At 36.4% G+C, this 13,245-nt stretch overlaps 1 long non-coding RNA gene across 1 annotated transcript in view; it reads right to left on the bottom strand.

Moving 5' to 3' along the window:
* Positions 1–13,245, bottom strand: part of LOC108588196 (uncharacterized) — a 70,286-nt gene that overhangs the window by 43,330 nt on the left and 13,711 nt on the right. The window contains exon 2 of the long non-coding RNA XR_013526404.1: positions 839–914. This is a non-coding gene — a long non-coding RNA (uncharacterized LOC108588196). The remainder of the gene's footprint in view (positions 1–838; positions 915–13,245) is intronic.

Genomic DNA, 13,245 nt, shown 5'->3' with positions numbered 1-13,245 from the left:
TTTTTTTTTTTTGTGATGAAGTCTCACTCTATGGCCCAGGTTGGAGTGCAGCTTCATGATCTCAGCTCACTGCAACCTCTGCCTGCTGTGATCAAGGAATTCTCCTGCCTCAGCCTCCCGAGTAGCTGGGATTACAGGCATAAGCCACGACGCCCAGCTAATTTTGTATTTTTAGTAGAGACTGTCAGGCTGGTGTCCAAGTTGGTCAGGGAGGTGTCAAACTCCCAACCTCAGGTGATCTGCCTGCCTCAGCCTCCCAAAGTGCTGGGATTACAGGTGTGAGCCACCGTGCCCAGCTGGTATTTAACTTCTTAAACTTGTAAGTGAACTTTTTCTTGTTTTTTGAGACAAGGTCTCATTCTGTTCCCTAGGCTGGTACAGTGGCATGATCAGAGCTCACTGCAGCCTCAAATTCCTGGTTCAAGCCATCCTCCCACCTCAGTCTCTTGACTGTAGCTGGGACTACACATGCATGCCACCATATCTGGCCTTTTTTTTTTTTTTGCAGAGGTAGAATCACCTATGTTGCTCAAGCTAGTTTTTCTTCTTTAAGAAGCATCTGAAAGTATCATATTTCTGTTGAAAATTGTGTATTTGACCAGCAAAGACACAAGCACAAGCTTCAATTAAGGGATAAAGTCCATCCTTAAGTTTTAGTTTCAAAAAAGTGTTTAAAACACTTTTAATACTTTATAGGCCAGTTAAAGAGATCAAGAAAGTAATGTGTGTATAATAATTTTGTAATTGCTAGGCCTATATGGGAGTGTTAGTCCATTTTGCGTTGCTATAAAGGAATACCTGAGGCTGGATAATTTATAAAAAGGTTTATTTTGCTTACGGTTCTGCAGGCTATACAGGAAGCATGATGCCAGCATCTGTTCCTGGATAGGACTTCAGGAAGCTTCCAATCATGGCTGAAAGTGAAGGGGAGCCAGATTGTCACATTGTGAGAGACGAAAAGAGAGAGAAGGTGGAGGGGCAGTGTTCTCTTAAACAACCAATTCTCGCATAAACTAACAGAGTAAGAACTCCCTCATTATCACCGGGACAGCCTCAAACCATTCATGAGAGATCTGCTCCCGTGATCCAAACTCCTCCCATTAGGCCCCACCTCCAACTTTATTATATTTAAACATGGAATTTGGAGGGAACAAATATCCAAACCATAGCAGGCAGCCTGATCATGTCACTCAGTAAGGAAGAGCTTTTAAACTGTCTTAAAACAGTCTTAGGCCATTTTTATTCACATTGTTTTCTTTGCAGTTTTAGTAACTTTTCAACATTTTCAATAAATTTTTGTGTTGTAAACAACATTAATTAAAATCAATTTACAACCTTTATGTAAATTAAATCAACTCCTCTTACCTTTAAAAAAAATTGTCTCATTTTGTCTTAAGCCTGCTTAACAAAAATGTACTATTTTTACAATACGAGTTTTAAAATTTTATGAAAAGCCACTATGGAGATTAATTTCAAGAAAGGTAAGCTAATTTTAACTATTCGATTTTATTTCAGGAACAGATGTTTAAAAAGACATAACAACCACATTAGAATCTAATTTAGTAGGAATTTGTGATAAGAGTTTGGGATCTACTTGGATAAGGTAAAAAACCTAAAAAATCAAGTAGAGATAATGAATTAATATCTTTTTTTGGTAGGAGGAACCACATAAAATGATAGGCAAGTAAGTTAGCCAAAATAAACAGATTTTCAGGAAAAGATATCATTCTCTACTCAAAAGAGCATTGGCAATTATTATTGGATTGTTATATCTACATCTTACTGATCATGCTAATGTACTATGGGCTTAGATAAAAATAATTTTATATAGAAATCCCCTGAGACCTGGAAATTATTTCAGGAGTTCCTCCAGGGGAGAAAGACTGTGCTGGTGGACCTCTCTGTGGGATAAAAAAAATTGCATAGTATCTCCTCATCTCAATACAAAGTACTGTATAGAGTCTATCGCTTAGAATTTTTAAAAAAATTAATCATGTTCATGACATCCTATGGTAAATATACTGTAATTTGTAACAATATACAAAAAGTGAAATAAAAAGTATATGATACTATCTGTATTTTCTTATTTTAAGAATTATATATCATTTTAGTAAATTATATGCATAATACATTAAATAAATTATATATATAATTTTAATAATTTCTTTTTTTTTGAGACAGAGTCTTGCTACATCAATGAAGGCTGGAGCATAGTGGCATGATTGTAGTTCACTGCAGCCTTGACCTCCTGGGCTTAAGAGATCCTCCTGGCTCAGGTTCTTGAGTAGCTGGGACTATAGACATGTGCCACCATGCCCGGCTAATTCTTATTTTTAAATTTTAAAAATATTATGTAGAGATAGGTTCTCACTATGTTGCCCAGGCTGGTCTTGAACTCTTGGGCTCAAGTGATACCACCACTTTGGCCAACCAAAGTGCTAGGATTACAGGTGTTAGACACCACACTTGGCCTAATTTTAATAATTTATTTCTATATTCCAATAGATCAGTTTTTATACCTTCAGGGATGTATACACGCACTTTGGAAGCCACTGTTCTAGTCATAGAATTTTGTCATTAACTCTACCAACCAACCTCATTTGATTAAGATTTATTGACCATTCCACCCCACAATAGCAGAATATAAATTCTTTTCAAGTGACCATGGGAATATTTATTAAAATATAGCAATAATAAATAAATAAATAAAATATAGCATATTTGGGGTCATAAAGCAAGTGTCAAGAAGCTAAAAAGAATTTAAGTCATATACAGTATGTTCTCTAACCACAACTGAAATAAATTAGATAATAATGACTGCTGAAAAATTGCTGGGTAGACCCCAAATATTTGGGAACTAAATAAGAGACTTCTAAATATTCAATGGGCCAAGAAGAAATCAAAAGCAAAGTGATAGTATTTTAAATAGCATGAAAATGAAAACTCAATACATCAAAATGTCTGGGATACCCTTGAAGCAGTAGTTAAGGAAATTTTTACAACACAAAACACTTACATTAGAATAGAAAAAAGGTCCCAAATCAATGACTCCAGCTTTCATCTTAAGACACCAGAAAAGGAAGATTAAACTCAAAGTGCACAGAAAAAATAAAAGAATAAAGTTCACAGGAAAAATAATAAAATAAAAATCAGAAAAACAATAGCAAAAATCTGTGAAACCAAAACTGCTTCTTTGAAAACAAAAATCAATAAAATTGATAGATCTCTAGCTAGGGTGATTAGGAACAAAAGACGAAAGATGCAAATTATCACTAATGTGGAATGTAACATCACTGCAAGTTATACAGATAATATAAGATAATAATAGAATATTATGAATGATTCTATGCCAATGAATTCAACAACTTAGAGCAAATTCCTTGAAAGGCACAAAATACCAAAGCTCACTCAAGTAGAAATAGATAGCCTAAATAGTCCCATGCTTATTTTAAACATTTAATTTGTAGTTAAAGGTTTTCCCACAAAATACTCCATATCCAGATGGCTTGCTGCTCTGATGAAGTCTATAAAATCACAAAAATAAAATAATACTAATTCTATTAAAACTCTCAGAAAATTGAAAAGTAGCTAATATGTCAATGAAGTCTATAAATTTAAAATTAACCTGATACCAGAAAGCAGACAAAGGCAAGCAAACTACAGACCAATATTCCTCATGAGCATAGATGCAAACATTCTAAACAAAATATTAGCAAATTGAATTCAACAATATATAAAAAGGATAATGTATCATGACCAAAGTGGGGTTTATTCCAAGAATGCAAAGCTGGTTTGAGATTCAATTTACAGGCACCAATCAAGGCCAGGTGCCTGTAATTCTAGCACTTTGGGAGGCCAAAGCAGGAGGATCACTTCAGCCCAGGAGTTCAAGAACAGCCTGGGCAACATAGTGAGCCCTGTCTCTACTTAAAAAGAAGAAAGAAAAAAGCCAGCTATGCTGGCATTTGCCTATAGTCCTAGGTATTTGGGAGGCTGAAGTGGGAGGATCAAAGCTGCTAGGGAGGTCAAAGCTACAGTAAGCCATGATCACACTACTGCACCCCAGTCTGGGTTACAGAATGAGAAGCTGTCTCTTAAAAACAAGCAAAAAACAAAAACCAATCAATGTAATTTACCATATTAACAAACCAAAAAGAAAAAAAATACGATCCTCTCAATAAATGAAGAAAATGCATTTAGCAAAGCTCAACAACCATTTCTGATAAAAACTCTAAGCAAATTACTATTAGAACATCCTGAATTTGATAAAGGGCATATAAAAGAATTATAGTTACCATTATACCTACTAGTGAAAGCCTAAATGCTTTCTTCCTAACATCAGGAACGGATAAGGATGTGCACTTTCACCACTGCTATTCAATATGGCACTGGAGACTACAGCCAGTGCAATCAGGCAAGAAAAAGAAATAAAGGGCACCCAGACTGAAAAGAAAGGAGTAAAAGTGTTATTATTTGAAGACAACATGATCATTACAGAAAATCCAAAGGAATTTGCAAAACAGATAGATATTAGAAGTGACAAGTGATTAGAAGTAGGTTTAGCAAGGTTATAGAATACAAGGACAAAATAAAAAATTCAATTGTATTTCCATACACTATTGAAGAACAATTTGAAACTGAAAAAAAATTGAAAACTCCACACATGATTACATAAAAAATTAAATACTTAATGATGACTGAAAACTGTAAAATATTGCTAAAAGAAATTAAAGAAGACCTAAATGGAGAAACACACTTTGTTCATGGATTGGAAGACTCAGTATTAAGATGTCAACTGTCCCTAAGTTGATACATATATTCAATGCATTCCCAACCAAAATACTACTAGGTTTTTTTGTAAAAATTGACAAATTAATTATTAAATTCAAATGGAAATATAAAAGCCCTGGAATAGCCAAAACAACTTTTACAAAAGAAGAACAAAGTTGAAGAACTTTCATTACATAACCCTAAGGCACTATGAAACTACAGTAATCAAGACAGCATGGAATTGGCATCAAGACAAATAGATAAATGGAAATCCCAGAAATAAAACCACACATATATAAACAACTAATGCTTTCATAAACATTAAATGCAATTTTTTTTCAACAAATTTTACGGGAACAATTGGATATTCATAACAAAAAAAAAAGAAAATGAACTTTGATCCATTCTACACAGTACATAAAACAAGTAATTCAAACTGGATCACAAACCTAAATGTAAAACCTAAAACTAAAACTGTTCTAGAAGAAAACACAGGAGAAACTCTTTGTGACCCTGGTTTAGTCGATAGTTTCTTAGAAACAATACCAAAATCACAATCCAGCCACAATATTTTTTTTACGTTATCCAAATGAAGAACTTCTGCTCTTTGAAAAATACTGTTAACAGAATGAAAAGACAAGGGTCAGTGTTGGAAAAATATTTGTAAATCAAATATCTGATAGAGAACGGTCCTTTAATGTGCAAAGAATATATAGATATTTTCAAAACTAATAAAACTTAAAAAAATTAACAACCCAATACAAAAATGGGCAAAATATGACTTTACCAAAGAAGATATACAGATGGCAAATAAGCAAATGAGGAGATGTTAAAAAAATCATTAGCCATTAGATAAATACACACTAAAAATCACAACAAGATTCTTCTACACCCCAATTGGAACATCTTAAATTTTGAAGACTGTCCATGCCAAGTTTTGTCAAGGATGTGGAGCAACTGTAACTCTTATATATTGCTGGTGGGAATGTAAAATGATTAACCACTTTAAAAAATAGTTTGGCAGTTTCTTAAAATTTAAACATATGCTTACCATATAACAGTCATTCTGTTCCTAGGTATTTACCTAGGAGAAATTAAAGCATATGCCCATAAAATTACTTGTGCACAATTGTTCATACCAACTTTATTTGTAAGAGCCTCAGACTAGAAATAACACAAATGTGCATCAATGGATTAATGGGTAAACACATTGGGGTAAATTTGTACAATGGAATACTACTCATTAAAGTACTCATTTTATTCCTAAAAAACAATAAAATAAATGAATATCGACACATGCTATAACATGGATGAATCTCAATCTAATTACATGAAGTACAAGAGGGCGGGCAAAAAAAGAGTATATATTTTATAACTCCATTTGTGTGAAAGTCTAGAAAATGCAAAATAATCTATAATGACAGAAAATAGATCATGTGGATGGGCATAAGGCAGGGAAGTGCAGGAGGGAGAGATTACCAAAGGTCACAATGAACCTTCTGGTGTGATGGGTATGTTCGTTGACTGGACTATGATGATGGCTTCACAGGTGTCAACACTCACCAATTGTATACTTTAAACATGTGCTGTTTATTGTATATTAACCATATCTCAGTAAAGCTTAATTAAAACTCCATTGTTATATTTCATATATCCTCCTTGAAAAGGTCTTTTTTAAAATAATGTTTTATCCTTATGGTTAGGCACTTTGTGATGCTGTATTACTTATAATTTGGAATTCTATAAAATCATTTATAGAATTTATACTCTATGTCTGTTGCGTAGTTGTTATAAAACATGCATTTGACATGGTGAAACCCTGTCTCTACTAAAAGTCCAGAAATTGTAAAAAAAAAAAAAAGAAAGAAAAAAAGATGCATTTGAATCTTTTGAAATCACTTAAAAGGAAGTACATTTATAGATTTTATATTGGTTCCATGTTATTAATTGTGTTATTCAAACCTATTGTATCTTTATGAAATTTTTAAATTATTTTGAAAATGTAGATTTACTGTCTTTAATTATAATTACACATTTATTGTTTCATTGATGATAGATGATTCTTTTACATATGCTTGACTGTGTGGGAAGGGAGTCTTTTTTGAGGAAGCTTCTTTGAAGGCAACTTGAAATTTCTTTTTTTTAAATTTTTATTTTTTAATTTTTTCTCTTCTTTTTAGATACTGCATAGAGAACAATTGAAATTTCCTAATCTCTACATTAAGTTGAAGTTCTTTTTTTATTGCTTCAGAATTTTTATCTTCAATTATTCCTTTTTGCTTTTTCTTTTTTTTTTGAGACAAGATCTCACTCTGTCACCCAGGCTGGAGTGAAGTGGCACGATTGTGGCTCACTGCAGCCTCAACCTCCCTGGCTCAAGTGGTCCTCCGGCTTCAGCCTCCCGAGTAGTTGGGACTATAAGCAAGCACCACTACAGCAGCTTTATTTATTTATTTATTTTTAAGAGTATAGATGAGGTCTTGCTATGTTGCCCAGGCTGGTTTTGAACTCCTGGGCTGAAGTGATCCTTTCACCTTGGCCTCCCAAAGTGCTGAGGTTACAAGCATGAGCCACCACACCCAGCTTAATTATTACTTAAATTGCGCATATTGCTGGCCTTTCCTTTACCTTCTTGTGTAGCTCTGTGTCTTGTCTGTTGGAGCTTAGATGCACAGAGCAGCATCCTTTTTGGAAGAGACTTTGGATACTATGATCTCCCAGTCTCCTCAACTTATAGACAAGGAAACGAAGGCCCAGAGAATGCCTTACCTAAGGCCAAATCACTGGGTGAACTGGGAATCAAACTTTTGATTCCTTGTTCTATGCCTTTTGTACTACATCTTCTTCTTCTTTTTTTTTAAAGACAGGGTTTCACCATGTTGGTCAGGCTGGTCTTGAACTCCCGACCTCAGGTGATCCACCTGCCTTGGCCTCCAAAGTTCTTGGATTACAGGTGTGAGCCACCATGCCCAGCCCTTCTTCTTCTTTCTAGGATGGATCATCATTTCCCTTTAAGGGTTCTCTGCTTAACCTCCCTGTGGCTTGAGACATGTTTTCATATTGTTTCCTTTATTGCTTATTAGCTACATTGCCTTATTTCTCTGGGGGAAGCAAACTTGTGTGAGAAAGCTTTTAATAACCTTTTCCCCACCTTGGTACTCTATGACTTTGATCAATCTTTTGAAAACACTGTCTTTCTGTCTTTTTCTAATTTGTAGTCCTCAGACCTTTTATTTTTATTTTTTTGGAGTCTCACTGTTGTCCAGGCTGGAGTGCAGTGATGCAGTCTCAGCTCACTGCAACCTCCACCTCCCAGGTTCAAATAATTCTCTTGCCTCAGCCTCCTGAGTAGCTGGGACTACAGGCTAATGCTTTGTATTTTTAGTAGAGCTGGAGTTTCACTGTGTTAGCCAGGATGGTCTGGATCTCCTGACCTTGGGATCCGCCTGCCTCAGCCTCCCAAAGTGCTGGGATTACAGGTGTGAGCCACCGTGCCTAACCTACTTTCTTTTCTTACAGTCAATTCAGTTACTTCAATCTCCTGTTTGTGGTTCTTAAGATTTTCTCTCCATTTTCTTTGAGATCTTGAAGTTAAAAAACCTTTCTCTCCCACCTCCTTATGCCTGAGACTTACCTTGTTAATTCATGTCTTGTTTAAGCTTATTTTGTCTTCTATATCTCTTTGGTTACTTTAGTGGGTTTTCTCAATTTATTCCATCTTCTTCACAGAACCCTTTTGCTTATAAAACTTAGGAGAATACAAAAGTTCAATTGTATTCTACAAACTATCATGTGAAGTAAATTATCAGTAAAGATTAGGATGGTAAATAGACTCCTCCTTTTGTATGCTATCTCTCTTGTTTCCCTGATAGGATGAGCTTTTGCTGCCAGGTATAGTAAACAGAATTGATAGGAAATCAAATGAGAAAATGTGCATAAAAATAATTCCACTAAAAATACACTGAGCAAGTATATTAGCATCAAAATCATGATTATCATTAACTAAGATCATTAATTCATAATGTTAAACTTTAAAATAAAAGATAAAGGATAGTTACATGTATATTACAGTTAAATTAAATGCTGCTTTTGTGGACATAGTGGACCACTGTACTAGTAGAATTCCTTTTCCCAGAACTGTGAAAGCCAGAGCCACATTTCAGAAACTATTTTTTAAAGACTCAGAAATCAATTGGAATTATAATAAAACAATATCTGATGAAACATAATGTTCATATAAAAAATGTGCTTACTTGTTTCCAATTATCTATATGTATACATTTTTACATACAATAAAAAGAATCACCTATTTTTCAGACACTGAGCTGGAACCTCCCAACTAAGCTGCTCCTGGATTTCTAAATGTCTGAAACTGTGTAACATTACTTTTGTTGTTTCAAGCTGCTAAGTATTGGGATAATTTGTTATGCAGTCATACATAACTAATACAGCAACTCTGCCATGACATTTCCTCCAAACTCTTTCAAGGTACAGGGGACTGGGTAATGGGAAAGGAAGTCCACCTCAGGAAATTGTTCCAGGACTTTCACCATTGGGAGTAGTTGGATCAATGCTTTGTCACTTCTTTTCCAATAGTAAGTTGAGTCATGGATTTCCAGCACTCCCTTAGTTCTGAAGGGAGACTCTGATCATAGCAAGAACATGGAGTCTTACAGATGGCATTTTTTTCATTAATTTTTTTTTTAAGATGGGGTTTCACCATGATGGTCAGGCTGACCTTGAACTCCTGACCTCAGGTGATCCACCCACCTCGGCCTCTCGAAGTGCTAGGATTACAGGTGTGAGCCACCACGCCCAGCAGCATTTTTTTCTTTATGTGTGTTTAAAGATAGTATGTTGGGGCTGGGCATGGTGGGTCATGCCTATAATCCCAGCACTTTCGGAGGCCGAGGTAGACAGATCACGAGGTCAGGATATCGAGACCATCCTGGCCAACATGGCAAAACTGTCTCTACTAAAAATACAAAAATCAAGGGCCGGGCGTGGTGGCTCACACCTGTAATCCAAGCACTTTGGAGGCCAAGGCGGGCGGATCACCTGAGGTTGGGAGTTCATAACCACCAGCCTGACCAACATGGTGAAACCCTTTCTTAAAAAAAAAAAAAAAAAAATCAGCTGGGCACGGCGGCAAAACTCAGTTTCAAAAATAAACAAACATAATCTGTTGAAAAATTAAGCAGTATCATCATCTTGAGCCCTCATCAACAAGCATTAAAAGTTTGTTTGTTTGTGTGAGACGGAGTCTCACTCTGCCAAGCAGGCTGGAGTGCAGTGGAGCAATCTGAGCTCACTGCAACCTCCACCTACCAGGTTCAAGCGATTCTCCTGCCTCAGCCTCCCGAGTGGCTGGGATTATAGGCATGTGCCACCGTGCCTTGCTAATTTTTGTATTTTTAATAGAGTCGGGGTTTCACCATGTTGGCCAGGCTGGTCTGGATGGAACTCCTGACCTCAGGTGATCCACCTACCTAGGCCTCTCAAAGTACTGAAATTACAGGTGTGAGCCACCTTGCCCAGCAATATAATTTATTAAACTGCTAATTATTCATTGGTCTTAAAAATTTCATTTCTAACAAGTGAAATTTATAGAATTATGGTTAAGTAATAAATATTACTAATTAATATTTATTAGTAAGTAATATTAATAGTAAGTAATAAAAAAGGAGGAGACCTAGAATTTTTCATAAGTCAGTGCACTGACATAATTTTTGTATTATAGAACAGAATTTTTGTTTTGTGATACAGGGTCGCACTCTGTCATCCAAGCTGGAGTGCAGTGATGCCATCATGACTCACTGGAGCCTCAACCCTTAGGGTTCAAGTGATCCTCCCACTTCAGAGTCCTAGATAGCTGGGACAATGGGCACATGCGACCATGCCCAGCTATATTTTTAAATTTTTTGGAGAGAAGGGTCTTGCTATGTTTCCCAGGCTGGTCTTGAATTTCTGGGCTCAAGTGATCCTCCTGCTTTGGCCTCCCAGAGTGCTGGGATTACGGGGATGAGCTACTGCACCTGGCCTAGAACAGAATTTTAATTCAGTGCTTCTATACTACTTAAACACTTGTGCTAAACTGGGAGAGGTTCAGGGAAAAGAAAATGGACGAGAAATTGACAATTTAGTTATTGGGTATGATGAAACCAGTTATTTTTCTGTTCCCCTGAAAGGGATACTGTCACTTTAAATTTAATATAAAGGAAACACTGATCTGCCAAGGGAAAGCAGCAAGAGTTGTTAAATTGGTAACGTAGGTCAGTAAGTTAAAATTGCCAAATTGGCTCCCTGCCTAAAATGGCCATGGGAGAGGGTAAAATTAGGTTGAATTTTCCTAAGTGGTTGAAAATTACCTTCTGTTTGGTGGAAAATATGCAAGAAGTTTTGGCTCCTGATTATAACACACTGTCTTATATGTTTTATATGGAGAAATGACTAGTGAAAAAAGTGTGAGAGAGGTTGGAAAAATATGTGACAAGCTACCCAAGAAAGACTGAAAAATTCTTCCACTGTTTTTACAATTTCTTTCTGAAGCGTATAGGTATTTTACTTCTGAGTCTCAGGAGCCGTCATAGAAAATTCTTCCCAGAAAAAGTAGTAAACTTGACAAACTGCCAACAAAAGAACTTACTCTAAGTAAAAATTCAGGAAATTTAGAAAATTAGAGATTTAGATAATTATAGAGTTTTAAAGAGAATTAACAAACAATATGAGGAAGGAAATCCATATGTGTCATAGAATATATATACACATGCACACCCATGTATAATATTTTTAGTAAAATACTCTAAAGAAATATTGGCTTTAGCTGACTTTACTTGCAAGTTGTTTTTACCTTATTTCTGTGCTGTGTTTTGGAACTCTAACTTTGGTACAGGGTCAGGCAGAAATTTTAATTTTAAAAAGACATCTGCTCCTGCACCTTTTCCAAGAATTCCAAGAAAATGTAGTACTGTTTACCACCACATGGTAAAGTTGTACAACATCTGCAGGACTAACTCCCTCTTCATAAAAGTATTTTTAATCTCCAAAAGTCTAAAATTGCAAAACAATTCCCATGATATGACAGCTTTATGGACACATTTATGAAAAAGTTATATTACAGTGGCTCCCACCTGTAATCTCAGCACTTTGGGAGGCTGAGGTGGGTGGATCACTTCAGGTCAGGAGTTTGAGACCAGCCTGGCCAACATGTTGAAACCCTGTTTGTTTATTCAGGTTTTTGTGCTGAAAAAAAAAAAAGAAAAAAATTATTCATGTTTTTGTGCTGAAAAAAAAAAACCCAAAAACGCTGTTTGTACAAAAAAATACAAAAATTAGTCAAGCGTGGTGGCACATATCTGTAGTCCAGCTACTTGGAGGCTAAGGCAGGAGAATTGCTTGAATCTGGGAGGTGAAGGCTGCAGTGAGCTGAGATTATGCCACAGCACTCCAGCCTGGGCAACAGACCAAGATTCGGTCTCCAAAAAAAAAAAAAAAAAAGGTTCTAGGCCTGACATGGTGGCTCACACCTATAATTCAATTCCAGCACATTGGGAGGCCAAGGTGGTAGATTGCTTGAGTCCAGGAGTTCAAGGCTAGCCTGGGCAGCATGGTGAAACTGTCTCTACAAAAAATATAAAAATGAGTGGATGTGGTGGCACGCACCTATAGTTCCAACTACTTGGGAGGCTGAGGTGGGAGGATTGCTTGAGCCCAGGAGTTCTGAGCTGTAGTGCACTATGACGATCTGGTGTCTGTACTAAATTCAACATCAATATGGTGACCTCCCAGGAGTGGGGGACCAACAGGTTGCTTAAGGAGGGGTGAACTGACCCCGGTCGGAAACAGAACAGATCAAAACTCCCATGCTGATCAGTAGTGGGATCGCACCTGTGAATAGCCACTGCACTCCAGCCTGGGCAACAGAGCAAGACTCCATCTCCAAAATTTAAAAAAAGAAAAGAAAGAGAAAGGAAAAAAAAAAGCTTATAATTAAGCAGAGAGTATTTGGTGAAGAACTAGAGTAAGCAGTGACAATTTTACCTACAAGAGAAATGTACGGGGGCTCCTGTGACGTGGGGAGGCTTCAAGGAAAAGGTGTGTTTTCAGCTGGGCTCTGATGAGTAGGATTAGACTTGAGGGGATTGAGAGGAAGGTACTAGATTAGCAGAGGAGCTGAGGGGAGCATCAAGAACAGTGCGAACAGACAAAATGAGGAGACAGATTTAGATCAGGACTGAAGGCTTATGCCAGAAGTAATTTCCAGAACAAACGGATCAGCTGAGAGAGATACGAAAGGTTTCTGGGTTTAATAAATGGGCAGTGCATGAAGACCCCTGGAGGTGCTATTTCAGGAGACCAATCATCTATGGACAGAACTATTTATTATTTATAATAAACATTTGATTTTTTGTGAATAAATTCCTTCATAGTTTCTCATGAAAAATAACATTTTATCTTAAAGACCCCTACTGGAGG

The sequence above is a fragment of the Callithrix jacchus genome, chromosome 14, assembly GCF_049354715.1.
Source record: "Callithrix jacchus isolate 240 chromosome 14, calJac240_pri, whole genome shotgun sequence".
Taxonomy (NCBI): Eukaryota; Metazoa; Chordata; class Mammalia; order Primates; family Cebidae; genus Callithrix; species Callithrix jacchus.
This window is presented reverse-complemented; position numbering and strand designations above follow the sequence as displayed.